Below are 6,438 nucleotides of genomic sequence, written 5' to 3' on the forward strand. Positions count from 1 at the left end.
GGCAGTGATAAGAGAAGTACAACTGTGCCATCATCCTCTTTTAAAACTAATGAAAATCCAAAACTTCGAAGAATTAAGGTATCGGCAAAAAAATGGAAGGACATGAAAAACATTATTTTTCCTTCGCAAAAATCAAATGGTCATAAAATATGTCGGCCATGGCCATCCGTCAACAGCTGCTAATTTCAGATGATCACCAGCCATATGACATAGCCTGCACGGTTGCTAGGTAACAATACTTTACATCATAGCCTGCACGGTTGCTAGGTAACAATAATGTACACTATAGCCTGCACGGTTGCTGCTAGCTAACAATACTTTACACCATAGCCTGCACGGTTGCTAGGTAACAATAATTTACACCATAGCCTGCGCGGTTGCTAGGTAACAGTACTTTACACCATAGCCTGCGTGGTTGCTAGGTAACAATACTTTACACCATAGCCTGCGCGGTTGCTAGGTAACAGTACTTTACACCATAGCCTGCGTGGTTGCTAGGTAACAATACTTTACACCATAGCCTGCGCGGTTGCTAGGTAGCAATACTTAACAGCATAGGCTGCACGGTTGCTAGGTTACATTTCTGTAACGAAAATTTTTGGATGACCACCAGCCATAAGGCATATTCATGTCTAAAGGACATTCCCAAATTTATTTAGGCGATTTTTAATAATAATAATTGCTCTTCTCTCAATTACCGCTTTCCCCCACACACTGTCACACGTGTATCTGGACCGGTTTTACGGGTGGGTGTCCTTCCTCATGTTAACTATGTGGTGTCGTCCCATTTGCGATCACTCAGGTAGAATACAAGAGTAGTTTATTTTTGACGGGTGAAGCATTGTCCCATTTGCGATCACTCTTATCAGTGACATACAGTCAGGTTGCTGTGAGGGAATTCCCTGCTGAAGGACTGGTTCAGGAAGACATCCATCAAATAACTGGCGAAACTACATACTAGTATTTTTACGAATCGTATGTTGAAACTCATTAAATTACTTTACCGTTTGAGACTGATGCGTTAATACCGGGACTGACAGAATAAAAAGGACTCAAATGAACATTTTATTTAGAGTTACCAGATGGTTGTGGGTGTAAAGGCGGTCAAATGAGTTAAGAAGTAGGTCAAAAGATGGGCGTATTAAAACCGTTTAATTTTACACTTTCCAATTTCAAAACAAAGGATTTTGCTGTAACACTTTGCTCATTTGAGAGTGCTACCCTTTTTTAAAAGAAATTATAGCTCATTTCAAACTTAGCAGGCAGTTAACTTACACTTTCTTATACAGTTGGGGACACTATTAAATTACGGCTTTTATTTATTTTTTGCTATTTGTTTTACGTCGCACCGACAAAGAGGTCTTATGGCGACGATGGGACAGGAAAGGCCTGGAAATGGGAAGGAAGCGTCCGTGACCTTAATTAACGTACAGCTCCAGCATTTGCCTGGTGTGAAAATGGGAAACCACGGAAAACCATCTTCAGGGCTGCCGACAATGGGGTTCGAACCCACTATCTCCCGGATGCGAGCTCACAGCTGCGCGCTCCTAACCGCACGGCCAACTTTCCTGGTAAATTACTGCTTAAATAATGCTCAAACTGTTCAAATATTCATACCGACACGTTAAGTAAACAGCTGCTCAAAATATAATTTGCCTGCTTTCATATTTCTGTATGTATGTCTACCACTTAGTCTCGTTTCTTGATACCGGGTCGGGGATGAGATGAGATTCATTTATACGGCATGTTTCTACGGCCGGATGCCCTTCCTGACAACTCAGTTGAGGAGCTAATGAAGTTGAAATGTGTTAATGTGAATGAAACTGGTAAGGGGGTGGGAGGACTGTGGATAGGAACTGTACCGGCATTTTCCTGGAAGTAAAAATATTAAACCACACAAAACCATTCTGAGAACAGCCGACGGTTTGAACCCACACGTCTCCCGAATGCAGAGCTTGGCTCCATAGCCGTAGCGCACAGCCACTCAGCCTATATAAATAAAATGATAATTTTTGTCTTTACGCTCGGATTAGTTGTACAAGATTCCAGAACTTAATATTAAGAAAACGTTTAGATTAAAATAAGTTGAAGAAATTATAATTCTATAATGATAGCGCGAAAAGATGAGATTGCATTCGGGAAATAGTGGGTTCGAAGCCCATTGTCGGCACCCCTGAAGATAGTTTTCCGTGGTTTCCTATTTTCACAACAAGAAAGTGTAGCTTAACTAAGGCTACGGCCGCTTCCTTCCCACTCCTAGCCCTTTCCTATCCCATTGTCGCCATAAGACATATATGTGCCGGTGCCACGTTAAGCCAGCGGTAAAAAGAAAAACACCCATGTCACCATACATCCCTGACTTTTCCGCACATTTCTGCAAGAGTATCCATAATATAAAGCACAAGGCTTGCCTCTCTTCGTCTCAATGACCTGCATGTCGTAAGTAAGCACGCAGATAACAACAAGTGCTCCATTAACGAAGGATGTGTACAGCTGGAATAATTACAGTACCGTATGTTAAAAATTAAAAACCTAAAAAAAAAAAAGAGAAAACGTTCAAGAGAGAGGGGACGGGTTGGGAAATAAAATGAAATGTCGTATGCCTTTTAGTGCCGGGATATCCCAGGACGGGTTCGGCTCGCCAGGTGCAGGTCTATTTGACTCCCGTAGGATGAGGATGAAATGATGATGAAGACAACACATACAGCCAGCCCCCGTGCCACTGGAATTAACCAATGAAGGTTAAAATCCCAGACCCGGCCGGGAATCGAACCCGGGACCCTCTGAACCGAAGGCCAGTACGCTGACCGTTCAGCCAACGAGTCGGACACGGGTTGGGAGAATCCATATCACACGGTTGCGTGGAGTACGCTTTAATTAGCAGTCCCCGTTCTGCATGGACGTTGGAAAACCCTGATAGGCTTCTGATAAGTTTACAGTGTTCGCAAATGGGACAGAAACTGGTCTTTCTTCTCATTCTTTTTTTCACTGTAATGGGAGTGATCGCAAATGGGAAATTTTTTGCTGTGATTGCAAATGGGACACAACCAACTATGTGGAGGGGTGTATTCCAATTGCGTGTTTCTCAGGTGGTTGTGTGAATAAGCAGACGAATGTGTTGAGACAAGCACAAACACCCAGTGCGCAAGCCGTAGTATTTAACCATACACAGTCAAAATCTCCGCCCGTCTGGGAATCGAACCCGTGCCCTTCTGAACCGAAACCAAGTACCCTGATTATTCAGCCAAGAAGTCGATAATAATAATAATAATAATAATAATAATAATAATAATAATAATAACTCTCATGACATTATTTAAAAGAATAGTTTCCTTGTAAATCCTGATTAATTTCTTCTAACCAGTTGATCTTGATCTCCTTTGAATTGATTGATTTATACAGATGTGACCAAATAATTCGATTAAACGACAAAAAACCACAGCGTTTCTACAAAAGAATGGGGAGGCTCATGAATTGTGAGAAAATGAAAAGTATTCTACGCCAAGTAAATATAATACTAATGTGATTATTATTATTATTTTAATATTATTATTATATTAGCTAGCCCTGTGGTGTTGGTTTCTTATTCCAAGGCCCTGGGTTCCTTTAACGACCAGTTCAAGGATTGTAAATCTGGATTGAAGAATAAAACGGGGTTCACTTGATACGGGATTTTCTGAAACTCTTATTTAGGTATAGGGATAAAGCGCACAGTGGGACAATGTGGTTACATGCACGTTTACTGGTTGCCATAGTTACAACATATCCAGGACAGTTTCATAAGTAATGGAAACAAAAAAAGCTTCCCTACCAATGTAGTAGTTACAGGATGATTTCACTTCGTTTAGAAAGTACAATAGCTACAATATACACAGTACCAGAAGTCTGTACTGTCGAGAACTTCGATAGCATCGTGAGTGTCAACAACACATTGCAGTCTAGCTTGGAACAAACAAGATATTTCAGGGAGTCTCTAAGGAAGTGCAAGTGTAAGAGATGCCCATCATTCCATACGCATTCATGGAACTGGGGTTCATTTCCCGGAGAATAAATTTCTACCGGGCGAGTTGGCCGTGCGGTTAGGAGCGCGCAGCTGTGAGCTCGCATCCGGGAGATAGTGGGTTCGAATCCCACTGTCGGCAGCCCTGAAGATGGTTTTCCGTGGTTTCCCATTTTCACACCAGGCAAATGCTGGGGCTGTACCTTAATTAAGGCCACGGCCGCTTCCTTCCCATTCCTAGGCCTTTCCCGTCCCATCGTCGTCATAAGACCTATCTGTGTCGGTGCGACGTAAAGCAAAATAGCAAAAAAAAAAAAAAAAAATTAAAAAAAATTCTAGACTGGATCATAGAACAAAATCCGGCTGTGGAGTAAACCATCACAGTAGGCCTTGAAGGCTTTAAAGAAGCGTTATTTGAGGACGTCGGAAGGCGGCGTTACCATGGTTATGGCTTCCCTTTCTTGATCAGTTTCCAAGAGCGGGGAATGTTTAGAAATATCTCTGAGACTCTTGATTGTAGGGCCTTAAAATGTTGTTTTTGGAGTCCCGACTATTGCTCTTCGCAGTGAAGGAAGTAAAATGAGCCGTGTCTGTACCTTCTACAACTTCGATTCCCCCGTACAGCATGGTTTTTTTTTTTACAAGTTGCTTTACGTCGCACCGACACACACAAGTCTTATGGCAACGATAGGGCACGAAAGGGCTTGGAGTGGGAAGGAAGCGGCCGTGGCCTTAAGGTACAGCCCTAGCCTTTGCCTAGTGTGAAAATGGGGAACCATGGAAAACCATCTTCAGAGCCGCCTGAATACTGGATACTGGACGCACTTAAGCGACTGCTGCTATCGAGGTCGGTAAAGAGTTTAAATTTGACAATGTAACTACCTCTAGTACCTGACCAAATGCCTCATGCACCTTAGTGTACAATTTGGTTCTGATCGGAGGAGACGTGCATAACGAACAAAACTTGCTTTTGATTTTACAGGTATAGAAAAAAAGTCTACGTCAAACCATGCGACCCACAGATCTACTTATCATCCGAATTACACTGACTGAGGGCATCATGGTTAGAGTTAGCTGTTGCAGTGCTGTGAGCTGTCACTCTGCAGTGGACTTCACCCTCCTCAAGGCTTGCCTAATTCTCGCTGCGATCTCAACATGTACGACAAGTAGGGGACGATCAAGAGACACTTTCTGGTCTTCAGCACTTCCTTCCAGAATAACATACTCGGCTTTTAAAATAAACCACCTCACAATGTGACCGACCCCACACAATCTCTTAAAAATTCAATATGTTTTTTGGATTTCATGGAATAATAATAATAATAATAATAATAATAATAATAATAATAATAATAATAATAATAATAATAATAAAATAATAATAATAATAATAATAATAATAATAATAATAGACCCTAATAATAAAAATAATAATGAATGATCTCCAAACCCCATGGTGCAACAGCCTCAAAGGGCCGTGGCCTACCAAGCGACCGCTTGCCCGAAGGTCTGCAGATTATGAGGTGTCGTGTGGTCAGCACGTCAAAACCTTTCGGCCGCTGTCCTTGGCTTCCTAGATCTCAGCGTCATCTCACCGTCACACAGCCCCTGAATTGTAATCACGTAGGCTGAGTGGACCTCGAACCAGATCCAGGTAAAAATCTCTGACCTGGCCGGGAATCGAACCCGGGCCCACTACTATTACTGAAATAGTCTACAACTTTGTTAGTGTAACTGCAGACAGCATAACAGGATTGTGTTTAGTGTCAAGTCTCTAATGATCGTATATTCTGAATTTCTGCTAAGTTTACTCTGGAATGTGATCATCGGGAGAGCGGTTTGTTGGGATGGTCAACACAAGTTTCTCAATTCTGAGAGGGAAGAAGAGGGGAGGAATAAGTAAAGGCAGTCATTTCGACAGTGGAGAGAGGTAAATACTTCAACGAGAAGAGGACTAGCATCACAGTTCTGGTAGTGTTGGTGAAGAAGTTGGTCATCTTAGTTCCTGGAGTATTCAAGGTACCGTAATACATTAACTTTTAGAGAGTAACTATCTTTAACATATGTGGAAGCTCCAGTGGGCCAAAGGCATCGGGTTCGATTCCCGGCCAGGTCAGGGATTTTTACATGCATCTGAGGGCTGGTTCGAAGCCTACGTGATTACAATTGAGGAGCTGTCTGACTGTGATACGGCCCCGGTCTAGAAAGCCAAGAATAACGGCCGAGAGTATTCGTCGTGCTGACCACACGACAGCTCGTAATCTGCAGGCCTTCGGGCTGAGCAGCGGTCGCTTGGAAGGCCATGGCCCTTCGGGGCTGTTGCGCCATGGGGTTTGGTTTTTGGAAGCTCCAGTGAAATAGATTTTCTCTCGGCAAGATTTAATTCAATATCATAAATAGTGCCCTTTGAAGGAGCAAGGGGGGACGGGGAGAGAGAT

Source organism: Anabrus simplex, chromosome 11 (genome assembly GCF_040414725.1).
Source record: "Anabrus simplex isolate iqAnaSimp1 chromosome 11, ASM4041472v1, whole genome shotgun sequence".
NCBI lineage: Eukaryota > Metazoa > Arthropoda > Insecta > Orthoptera > Tettigoniidae > Anabrus > Anabrus simplex.